Source organism: Polypterus senegalus, chromosome 18, assembly GCF_016835505.1.
Source record: "Polypterus senegalus isolate Bchr_013 chromosome 18, ASM1683550v1, whole genome shotgun sequence".
In the NCBI taxonomy this organism is placed as follows: Eukaryota; Metazoa; Chordata; class Cladistia; order Polypteriformes; family Polypteridae; genus Polypterus; species Polypterus senegalus.
Genome location: NC_053171.1, coordinates 45,903,762 through 45,916,538, shown reverse-complemented (window position 1 = coordinate 45,916,538; position 12,777 = coordinate 45,903,762). Strand labels below are relative to the sequence as shown.

General features: G+C 38.8%; 1 long non-coding RNA gene across 1 annotated transcript; it reads right to left on the bottom strand.

Annotated features, from left to right (window-relative positions):
* Nucleotides 1–8,054: 8,054 nt before the first annotated feature.
* Nucleotides 8,055–8,508, bottom strand: LOC120518645. Its single transcript, XR_005631267.1, has 3 exons — nucleotides 8,402–8,508; nucleotides 8,232–8,287; nucleotides 8,055–8,131 (listed from the first exon to the last, which is right to left on the bottom strand). It is a non-coding gene; the product is annotated as an uncharacterized LOC120518645 (long non-coding RNA).
* Between the last annotated feature and the right edge of the window lie 4,269 nt (nucleotides 8,509–12,777).

The window sequence follows — 12,777 nt, the reverse complement described above, 5'->3', positions numbered from 1 at the left end:
TCTAAATGTGTGAGTTATATTTTCATTGTCAATAATTTTATCTCTGTCTGTGCTGGTAATTTCTGGTGTTGCATTGCAGAATTCTTGCTTGTGGATTTTTTTGGACTAAATCTTATTGGGCTTCTCTCCATATTCATAATAATGATGTTGCAATTTAAAGATGAGCTCTTCTATTTCTTTAGTAGTCAAGAGTTTAAATTCTGATTGTAAAGCCTGTCTTTTCCTATAAATTGCCTCACCTGGAGACGCAGTGTGTAGAATTCACACTACAACATGGCTTATGGACAAATGCGGAAATGTGAGTACACACAAAAAAATCCAGATGCATAAATCTGTGCGTTCACCAACTTCCACCTTCTCCCGCTCCATAAATCCTGGTCAGTGTGAAAAGTAAGACACGTGCACACACCTTCCGCCACTCCCAAACTCCTCCCAGAATTACGCCTCTTTCAATGTGCAAATCAATATAAATAGCCCTTAAGCTCAGCGTTCTGTGAAAAGGCAATGGCAAAAGCACAAGGGACAATAGAAGAATTTCAGCAAATACCAAGTGGAGGTAAGAAAAAACGTACTATTTGTTGGTTTAAACCAGGCATGTCAAACACGCGACCCACAGGCCGCATGCTGCCCGCATGACAGATCCTAGTTAGCACTAAACTTGTACAAAATGATTACTATTGTTTGTGATTGAATCATTCTGCATCTTTGGCATTGCTTATTGACTTTTCTTACTTCCGCCTTCTGACTAAAGCACATTTTCCCATGGTATTACGGTACCAGAAACATCATCTGCTAGTATAGTTGCAACTGAAGTGCTAGGCTGCAGCAGCCCGGCAGGCTACACTACTGGCTGGGCTGCTGAGACTGGCCACTGGGCAGAATTGACCATCACGAATAGTACTAGCTTGCATATTTTCACGTAATGGAGAGGGAGATCGACAGGCGGATCAGTGCGGAGATTGCAGTGATGCGGGCTCTGCATTGGCCTGTCATGGTGAAAAAGGAGCTGAGCCATAAGGCAAAGCTCTCAATTTACTGGTCGATCTACGTTCCTACCCTCACCTATGGTCATGAGCTGTGGGTAGAGACCGAAAGAACAAGATCGTGAATACAAGCGGTTGAAATGAGTTTCCTCTGCAGGATGTCTGGGCTTTCCCTTAAAAATAGGGTGAGAAGCTCAGTCATCTGGGAGGAACTCAGAGTAGAGCCACTGCTCCTCGCATCGAGAGGAGTCAGATGAGGTGGCTCGGGCATCTGATCAGGATGCCTCCTGGACGCCTCCCTTGTGAGGTGTTCCAGATAAGTCTATTTCGGAGGATGCCCTGGGGAAGACCCAGGACACGCTGGAGGGACTATGTGCCTCACATATTTAATTATTAACAATTTAGATTATTTAAATGATGTTAACATTTTATCTATATAATGTAATAAACATATTTTGCTGCATTTCATCTTAAAAATGATATCATATTTATAAAGAACGTAAATATGCTCTTTATAAAGTGGCTTAGGTTGTGCAATATTATAACTGTATCGCAACTTTACAGTGAGGTAATTGTACTAATAAGTACAAACAGTTCTACAAGGAGCACTTGATGGACTGATTGAGTGCGTTTATAGTTCTTGTGATGAAACTGTTTCTGAACCACGAGGTCTGTACAGGAAAGGCTCTGAAGTGTTTGCCGTATGAGAGCAGTTCAATAGAAAACATGGCTGAGGCAGCATGTGCTTGATGCTGTATACCAATAATGCTCTTTCCAATCAGCTGCTGTAGAGCTGTGATTCCACACTCAAATACAGTGATATAAATACTCTGAGTGGTACACTAAGAGTAACAACAGTAAAGCAGTTATGGCATTTGGAATAGTTTGGCCATTCCGTGGACCATTACATTGTCACCGGTTAATTACAATCAGATGCCATGAACTAATAAACAATATGCAGTTAATTTCAGTGTATTTGATTAAGCTGTGTCAAGGATGTGGATCTAAAAAAGAAAGGGAAATCACACTGAACAAAACAACTGCTTTGATGCTGGGTGCCACCAGTTTGCAGAACCGAGCGGAGAACCAAGTTTTGGTTTTATACATCGCGATGTGAGCATGGAAATGGGCTTACGCAACATTTTTGTGCGTATGCACTGTTTATACATAAAACCCCTGGTGTATTCTAGATCTGTTCTGGTAATTTTGTTGATAAACTCAGACACCTTCTTGGTTTTCAATTTATTTTTGTGAGAAAGTTATGAAATAATCTGTTTCCCAGAGTATTCCTGCAGAGACCTCTGAAGATGCATGTGTCTCAAGAAAATAATCAATCTGCTTGGATATGAATTATATACAGTTCTCATCAGCTAATGACATGGGGTTAAGATTGCAGCTATGAGACTATGAAATGAGTCTGTAGGGCATAGTGATTGAAGCTCCATGATCAGAGTGGAGTGGTCAGAGATAACAGTAGCGTCACATTTACAAGAATTGATAATGTGCAAAAAATTATTGTCTATTAAAAAATAATCAATTCTTGAGTAACAGTGATGAATTTGTGAGAAGAAGGAATATGCTTTTAGGTTAGGATTTAAAAACCTCCATGAGTCTAATAAGTTCTGATCCATTCCAAACTGTGTAATACTTTTTGCAGCATTAGATGTTATCGTTGCTGTAGCTGAAGACCTATCCAAGTTTAGATTTAAAACCGCCGGCAATTATAATTTTATGAATGTTCACATTAGGAATACAAGTGAAGGCATTTTAGATGAAATCTCTATCATCCATGTTAGGTCCATAGATATTTATCAGAATCACTTTAGTATTAAATAAATTGCACATCACTGTGAGATATTGCCCATCTGGATCAGATATTACACCTGATGCTATAAATTCAATAGTTCTGTGTATTAAGATTCACACACCCAGGTTTTCTTTGCATAGCTGTAGTGTAGTGAGCAGTCAAGAAAAATGACACCTTTAATTGGCTAACTAAAAAGATTATAATATGCAAGCTTTCGAGGCAACTCAGGCTCCTTCTTCAGGCAAGATGTAGTGAAAAATGTGTCCAATACACCCTCTTTGCAACTGAAACTGGTCCTTACTTATCAAATGAGTCTCTTGTAAAAATGCTATTTTGACAATTAAACCTGCTAAGTGAGAGAATACTATCTTTCTCTTTAATTCATGATTGAGACCTTTGATGTTCCAGCTCACAAAGTTCCCTGTTTGGTTATAAAAACTTTGCTTCTGAACTTTTGTTGACATTGTGTATTCTTAAGGTAAGGTAGTGCATAGTTACATATTACATAGAACGTTTTACAACAAAAGTCTCAATTTTTTTATGTAAATACTTTTATCAACATATTATATGTAAAATAACAAAGCAAATCCAACAGCCTTCATGTCATGTGTTTACCTGTGTTCTTTTCTGCAGGTATGTTACACATATAATCAGTACCACACTGGTAAAATCAATTCAGCTTAATTCTTGTTGACTTCACTGCAAAGAAGTGCAGTAGTGTTTTTTAAATGTGAAATACTTTATATTTTCCATGTGAAGACACACTAAAATGCACCATCATGAACAATTCTGTGTTTTTCCACTGGAAATCTCCATTGCCAAATGAAAGTAATGACCAGAGAAAAAAAAAACAATAAACTTCTCTCCAAGTAAACTATAACCCAGACGAAATATTGTACAGGGTGCTCTGAACACTTGGTAATTCTAATATATTGCTTGGTAGTAATGGTGGTTAATAAAGCAAGTAACCAAAATCAGGCAAGTAGGCAAGATCGTACTGAATGCAGACTAAGGCTGTGTCTACACTACTAGGGTTTCATTTAAAAACAGTGTTCTTAAACCAAAATGATATCTGTTCACAATCCTAGCATTTTCATATGGTTTGCAGTGTATCCGAATCCACACTTAATTGACCAGAATTGCACATGACACATGAGCATATGGACATCAGTGGAAAATTACTCACCACCGGACGCAGGATTTATTGCAAAACTGTAGCAACCAATAAATTGTTTCCCTTCTTCTGTGAAGAGTGACCAAGCAGGGGATGAGATGTTGTGATAAGCAGGATCCAATCAGGGAAGGGCTATGTAGTAAGCACGATCAAATCAGAGTGTGATTAGAGTCTGCATTTTCAAAAGTCTGTTTACACCCATCCACTTCACAAAGCAGAGCCTGCATTTTAAGAAATATACGTCTTTAAATAACATTTTCAGAAGTCTCCATTTTCTGCGGTAGTGTGGTGAATGCATTTTTAAATATAAATATAGTACTGTGGATAAAGCCTAATGTCTCTACACATAAAGAACTCGACATGCTGCAGGAATAGCATGATCATGCCTAGTAGATATCCCAAGGGTGGGACGCAGCTGTTGGCAGAGGTCCATAAGGGCGGCTTTGGGTTTCTGATAACGGCTCATGAGCCATTTGTTGTCATTAACAAAAAGGCCAATTGGTCTGTGAAAAACACATCCTTTGTGTCATGCACCATTGTCAAGTCCTCAAGTTGAGCACTTCAAAGATCTCAGTCCATTTACATAGTGAACACACCGCCTTAATTGGTGATTAACAATACCAGAACATCACATTTTAACTAAGTGATATAAAACGTGTCATTTTCCTTGACTTCTCATTGCATCCATTATGGCTAACATGGAACAACACCCTATCACTACAAAAATTAGACTCAAAAGGAAATCAGTTTAGCAGAGTTAAGTGTTGCGTGTGCAGCCCTTTTATTTATATAGAATTAAACAGTCTTTCAATTGCTTGCTAATGCATTCTCTTTCTCTAAATCTATTTAATTATATTTATTGCTTTATTTATTTATTACTGCTTCCATTTATGTTTCATGCCAAATAAGTCTTCTTTCTGCAAGAAAAAAAAGTCAGCGAGCAGTAGCCTATACAAGCTATAAGGAAAGTTTGAACATGTCTTTCCAGTGCAGAGCTTCAGGCTCTATAAATGCCAGTTTGTGCATTGATCAAATCTATAAAGCAGAACATCAGATCATTTTATAAATGAGGCCCCTACATGGTAAATCCCAGAATTGCCAATTCAATTCAAATTTCTTACTTACTATGTAACTCTTAGCCAAGCACTTCCCCAGCCTGTTCTCCCACTGCAAGAACGTACATGTGAACAGTTACTTTATGTGCTTAGGATGGAGTTTGTTACATTAAAGTTGTTTGCTTGTTTATTTCACAGCAGCCTTTTCAGTTTTCATATCCTGCAGCTTTACTTGTTGAAGGTTGATCATCAGATCTCACTATCCTGCTGCTTTATTTCATTGATGTCTAATCCTCCCACTCCTCAGCATCTTGTTACTTTCTATCACACAAGCCTAATCTCGTCAGATTTTGCTATCCTGCAGCTTTATCTGCTCCAATCTGGCTCTGTCTGATGTTGGTATTCCAGTAGCCTTAGTCAGTGGAGCATTGGGCTGTAATCCTCTCAGACAGTAGTATCCTTTGTTTTATTTCACAGGAGTCTGATCCTGTCAGGTCCCGGTATTCTGCTGTTTTTACTCTGGGCTTATCCAACGTTTGCGTCTTACAGTTTAACTTACTGGTGTCTGATCTCTTAGGTCTCCATAAACCTCTGCTTTATTTAAAAGAATTCTCATTCTGTTAAATCCTTATTTTCCATAATGTAACCCAGTGGGGTCTGAACACAATATCTACTATACAGTGCCCATAAAAAGTATTCTCCCACATGGAAATCTTCATATTTTATTGTTAAGCAAGTTTGAATCACAGTGGATTGTTTATTTGGCTTTTTTTTACACTGATCAGCAGAGAAAAGAAACCTCTTTAATTCCAGAGTCAAAATGGATCTCAGCAAATTGATTGAATACAGTAAGCAGTCACCTGCTTTAAAATGTCATCCCTAAATCATCCCTGGGGCAGCCCATTGGTTAGAAGTAACATAATTAGCTCAATGGAGAACACCTGTTTGTTGTTTCCCTTTATTTTAGTCTTAATGCAAATTAAGCTTGTGGTGAGTCAGTATGGTGTCTTAACCTACATAATAACGACTAAGAAAAAGAAAATATCCAAGTCACTGTATATTCAGTTAAATCAATCATTAAGAAAAATGAAGAATATTGCAAAGCTGTAAATCTATCCACAAAAACTGACTGATTGACCAAAAAGTAGGTCAGTGAAGGAGGCCACATTGAGACTTACGAGAACACTGAAGGATTCACAAGCTACTGTGGGTGAAATTGAAGAGATTGAGCAGACAAATACTGCTGCCCAAGGAACTTCACCAGCTGTAGCTTTATAGGAAAGTGGAAAAGAGAAAGCAACTGTTAAAAAAACCCAACATAAATGATATCTCAAGTTTGCTAGAAGGCACAAGGGTGACTCTGAAACCTGCTGGATGAATGTTCAGTGGTCTGATGAGAGCAAAATTGAGCTTTTTGGTCATCAGACTAAATGTCATGTTACACTAAACATTATCAAAAACACATCATCCCCACAGTGAAGCATGGTGGTGGCAGCAGCAGGTTGTGGGAATTTTTCTCTACAGTAGGCCCCTGTAGGCTTCTCAGGATATAGAGAATAACGCATGCGGCAAAATGCAGGGAAATCAGCGAAGAGAACTTGATGTGTAGTCTGCAAGAAATCTGAGACTCAGAGAATTTGTTTTCCAACAAGACAACAATCCCAAGCAGGAAGAAAGAGCTAGAGAGGAAAGGCTTTAAAACAGCAATGTGAATGTCCTGGAGTGGTGAGTCAGACTCTATATGTCACTCAAACTGAGTCGGTTCGCCCAAGGTCTCATAACACCTGAAAGAGTTTGAACAGTTTGGCAAAGGAAAATGGGGACAAATGACACAGTCCAGATATGCAAAGCAGATAGGCAGAGATCTGTGAGCACAGACTAAATGCTATCATGGCTGCCAAAGGTAAGGTCTGGTCAGGTTGGGGAGCATGCACTGGTACAACGCGTTGCTGCACCCACCACATGATGAAACAGCTGGTTGGCAACCCCCCAGGACAGACACATGGTCCAGTCCCACCCTCTGGAAATGCTGCAGTCAGATGTTACATGGGTGTCCCCTTAGCCTGGTCCAGCTGCTTAGGTCCTCAACAATGAGGATCAACCTTGGGGAATCGTGCCACATGGTCGTAGTGCCGTAACTGACATTCCCTCACAATGCAGGTAATGTGCCTCATTTGGTACTTCATGAGCAACCGTTCATTCGACACAAAGTCAAACCAGCAGTACCCAAGGATTCTCCAAAGAGACACAGTACCGAAGGAGTCCAGTCTTCATCTCAGGTCACTGGCTTCCAAAGGTACATTTGCTAAATACAGACTTGAAAGGGCTCAATGCTTAGGAGATCAGTTATTTTGTGTGTTGTATTGGCACTAATTTATCTGTTTTTTTTCTTTGACATTTAAGAGCCTTCTTCTGGTGATCAATGTCAAGAAAGCCAAATTAAAATCCACCGTGATTCAATGTTGTTTAACAGGAAGATATGAAAACTTCCAAAAGGATGAGTACTTTTTTTAGGCACTATAATAAGCACAGTAAGATCAAAAAGAACCTACTGAATTAGTCAAAATATTTGATGAGATTTACTATAAATGAGGGGGCTTCCACTATGTACAAAACTATTGTATAAGGAATACCCTTTCAGTAAAATGTGATACAAATACAAATCACCTGCAAAACACTTTCGGTGAGAACTTCATGAGGTTTCAAACTGCATCACCTGATTGCTATCACTTCCTGCAAGTCTCTTAACCTGTATATGTAACCTTTTAAAGAATACATATCTTTTTAATTTCTGTTGTTTATAAGACGTTATTATGATTATGCTACAAAAGGCCTGTCCTTAAATGAACAATTAAATAGGAAATGGAAGGAAATGGGCAGAGGTACAAAAATAGTTAAAAAGACACACTGACAACAAATGAAATTTGGTAGGCAAAACACAACGCCTGAGAAAATTTTTTAAAACAGCAAAAAGTCAAAAAACCAAAAGACAAATAAAGCATGAACTGAGGCAAGTTAGTTTTGAAATCCATATACTTGCATATTGTTATTGGTAGTGTTATACTGGTCATGTTGTAATGTCCCATGTCTGTCGTCACTTGAATGGAGGCTGCTGTATTGTAAACAAAATAGCAGCAGCCATGAGAAAGCAAAATAGTGTCACAGTAAATTAAAAATAATAATAATTCATTAAAAAATGATTCCAGATTTACCTAGAGGATGACAACATGACTGCTATAAGGGGTTGTCACTGTTGTGGCTGTGAACACTGCATCCAGAAATAAAGACATGAGTTACAAGGCATCTTTATTAACTACAGCAACTACACAATAACAGCAAAAAATGGAAGGCAAACAAAAATCTGCTGCTCCCCTGAGCCTACCTCTATGGGTGTTGAACCCCTGTCTGTCTCGGGAGGCGGCTCTCTCTCTTGTCAGGAGGTTTCATGCAGAACTTCACTCTGCCATCCCGGTGGTGCCCTTGACTCTGGCAATCTCTTGCCAGGGAGACACCTTCTCACAGTGCTTATTGACTCTTTTCAGTGACAAGTGTTACTTGAAATAAATATGGATTGATGGGCCAGTAAAGTTATTTTTATTTATTTATTTTTGTTTAGATCTATGGAGTCATTACATTCTTAGAGAATTCTCAGTGTGCACTGGAGCCAAGAGCCTCTTAGTGAATTCTCCATGTCAGAGATTCTGAAGCCAAGCCCCATGAGACTCCAGTGGCTGCCAATTTTCTTTCCAGCTGAGCTCCATATCGTCTAATAATATCCTAAAATAAAATTACCAGTGCCACCTGCACCTGCTTTCACAGTAAAATAACTCATACCTGTAATCTCAGTCCATTTATGACTTTCAAGACAAATTTATCAGGACAAAGTGTGGCGCAGATGAAATTTATAATACGTCTGATTACCATGTGTCTGAATAGAGTAAGGTGGAAATAAGAAAACAGGAAGTGAGTAGACTGAGAAGCAGGGAGCAATTCTGGACATGTCACCTGGTAGCTTGTTTCTTGAGAGTTTAAATCAAACAAATAGTTATTATGTGGGCTCTCAGAGCAAGTCAGGTAACTTACACATGCTTTACTTACATTGCTCTATGCCTCCTGACACATGTCAGTCAGTCATTTTTTAAGCTGCTTTGTCCTGAACAGGGGTCTGCTGGAGCCTATCCCAGCTAGCACAGAGTGCAAGGCAGGAACAAACCCTGGACAGGGTGCCAGCCATCACAGGAAAAACACACACATAAATCATGGTTCAATTTACCATTGCAAATCCACCTGCATTTCTTCAGACTGTGCTAGGAAACCTAAACATCTGGAGTAAACCCACACAAACATGGGAAGAACATGCAAACTCCACACAAGAAGCACCCAGGACTTGGACACTGGTCTTCTTGCTACCACTGCATCATCTTACTTCTCCCCATTTTATATAAAGTCAAAAAAAGTTCTTACAAACTTAAAATAGTTCTAACTACCTTCTTTTTGCATGTGATTTGTATTACAATCACTAAAGTATGAGCCAAGTAAGTGCAGTTTGAAGGAGTGACATTCAGCACAAATGGACATCTTCATAACAGTATCCTAAATAGTGGAATGCAAGCTAACAGGAGAGACATACAGACACCTAAACAATTACATTAAGCGATCCCCAGTCCCAAAATACAACAAGCCACATGAACATTGACAGAATTAGTTTATTAAAAACATTATTAGGGTTGTTTTGATGACTAATGTTTAACAAAGCACTTTAAATAGACTTTATGACTTCATACTTCAGAATCAAAGGAATGGCCTTTAGGTTTTTCTTGGTCTCTTACAACTTGTTTTGGAGCCATGATGCCCAGGATAATGTGACTTGTGAGCAACACTCGTGACAAGGTGAGTGAACCACAAGCACATGAACACACAGGTACGCCTTGCCTCATAAGGCCCCACCACGCCTCGGTTGGCATGCTGTTGTGAGCACTGTGTCTGAAGGTGTCAGCATTAGCTGTGGAAATGACTGAGAATGGTATTGAGCATCACCAATGTCAATCCCCGCCCCATATATCCAGCCCCACCCTAATTGGCAGGCTGCAGCAAACTGTATTTGAAGCAACTGCATAGATGATTGAGTGTTAGCACAAGCAGTGTACATTTTAACAATTCTTCACATATATTAATTTTCCTAAAGTGAAGGAAGCCTGATCTTTAGATAGCTGACTGAGTAAGACAATGTGCGTATTTGCATAGTCCATTTATTTTCTGGTTTAATGCTGCAGTAACAAATTTGTCTATCTAAATATATGAAAGTAAAATTAGCCATTTGCATTACAATATGTACGGGACTAAAAGTAAAACTAGGTGGAAAATTTTATACTCAAGCTAAGTAGCAATATTTGCAAAACTTACAGTATTTAAGTACGGCCACGAATTATTTGCACTTTGTTTCTATACCAAGTACTGTATTAGAAAGTCAACCAAATCAAAGAAAACAAGACAAAAGTCCTCTTCTTGGAAACCTATTGTAGCTTCTATTTAGCAAGAGGCAGATGTCGGAATAAAGAAAGGGATTTTTCAAGATGACATCCAATTTGGTCACTGTCATCTTTTCCACAGGGTTGAGGGTTCGTCCTGTGGTGGAGCAGACTTTCCTGGTAAGTTTGTTCAGGTATTGTGTGTCTTTTGAGCTCAAGTTGCTTGCCCAGGAGACTGAAACATAGAACAACACCCTGAATACTGTGGACTGACAGAATATTTCCAGAGGTTTGCTGCGTACATCAAAAGACCACCATCTTTATTTTCATGTCCACCTGATGTCACAGGTCACGTGACATGTGTGGCACGTGCCTAACAACCATATAGCATTGTGGCAACCAAGAGCTCCAAAATGTCAATGCCTACAAAAACAAACACAAAATATCAGAAGGAAAGAAAACAAATATAAAAGATGGTGATGCAATAACACAATTATATGCAGGCGGAAGAGTGCTGCTCCTGTAGGAGGGTGTGCAGTCGTCTTTCTCTGTTTCTATTTCTATGTTAATTAATGTTGACTTATGTTTATCTTTTATTGTGTCTTCTATTTCTCTATTCATTTTGTAAAGCACTTTGAGCTACATTTTTTTGTATGTATATGTGCTATATAAATAAATGTTGATTGATTGATTGATTGATTCTCCACCCTGATTGATCTCATGACATAAGGCCCTGCTCTGATGGCACAAAATACCAATACTGATCAACTGACTTTCCACACTTTCACTCTTTTCACCTTAGCTTTAGAAAAAGGCTGTCTGTTGCTGCTCCTCACTGTGTGCGTTTGGCCATATTGAAGCAGACAAACATTAGATTGGATCAGATTCTTTATTGACACACAGCAGTAGTCGGTGGAATTTGCTTATGGTTGAGCAAAGAACATATGAAACACACATATAATGTACACTTTGCAAATTGAAAGAGGACAGAAGACCAACAAACAACATCACATACGTATTACATGTAGCAGCATGATACATAGAGTAACATTCTGAGAGCATAAATTAAGATTTTATGTAGCAGCAGGGAAAAAAAACTAAAATTAAAGCAAGCAGTCCTCAAGAGAGCAAAGTGCTGAAAGAGATTATGAACTGAATGACAAGAATTTGTGAAAATGTTATTGGCATGATTGCAGGAGCTACCTAAGAAGAGAAATGAGACAGAGTCACATTCACGGCCACCAGTTTTTGTAGCTTTGGATACAATCCTTTGCAGTTTGTCTTTTGAATAGTTATCTAAGGTCCTGTACCAAACTGGGATGGAGGTTATCAGAACCCTTTGGGTTATGGCTGTGTAAAATTGAAGTTGAGATTTTTAGGCTGTCTAAACCTTACTTTTTTGACCAGCCCTCCCTACACTGGATTGAAATTTGACACGTGTGTTTCCGCAGTTTTGAAAATGGATAGGCACTGCTGCTATGCTTTTGTTGTTGCCTTATTTCTTGTAACATCCTCCTCTACTATGTTCTAGGGTTTATATCAGTCTGTCAAGGCCAAAACTTCTGACTCACAACTCTTTGGTTTTCTCGCATGTTGTAAAATTTTCCACTTTGCTGAACAACACCATTTGTCATTTTTGGTACTTACTAACCACATAAAAATCCAAACATATGAGCTGTTGCTCCTGTTAGAGCACAGCTGGCCGTGTGTGAAATTGCATTGCTGAATTGCACCATTGCAGAGGCCAGCAATTGCCATCTGTACCTTGTGAGGCTTCACACTCCACACAGCTCTGTCAATGGAAAAATCACAGCTACTTAGAACATCTTACATCCATCATGCCAAAAGAAAAACTTTGAGATAGAAAGAAAGAATAAACCAGTTATCCAAGCCAGTCAGTTCAACTTTAGTTTGGTTTATTCTTGGTAATATCATTGATTAGGGTAGAAGTAACCCTGGATGAACCATTTACTACTGCTGGATCAGTTTAACGTGATCATCTAAGCTGAAACACATCCTTTTTTTAGGAAATTAGAGGAAATCCAAAGTATCCAAAGAAAACCTCACATACAGTAGATGAGGCAAAGGTTCAACTCCAAATGGACATTGACTGGGCTGTGAGTTCGACAACTGACTTTGGAGATGTAAGGGAGAAGTGCTAACCACTGAACATCCCTGCTGTTCAATCTCATAATTCTAAAATGAAATAGAGAAAAGTACAGTGAGCAGCAGATATTTAAGATTTCAAATCATGTTTTGGTGCTGTTGTTATAGAATTTATTTTAAAGTA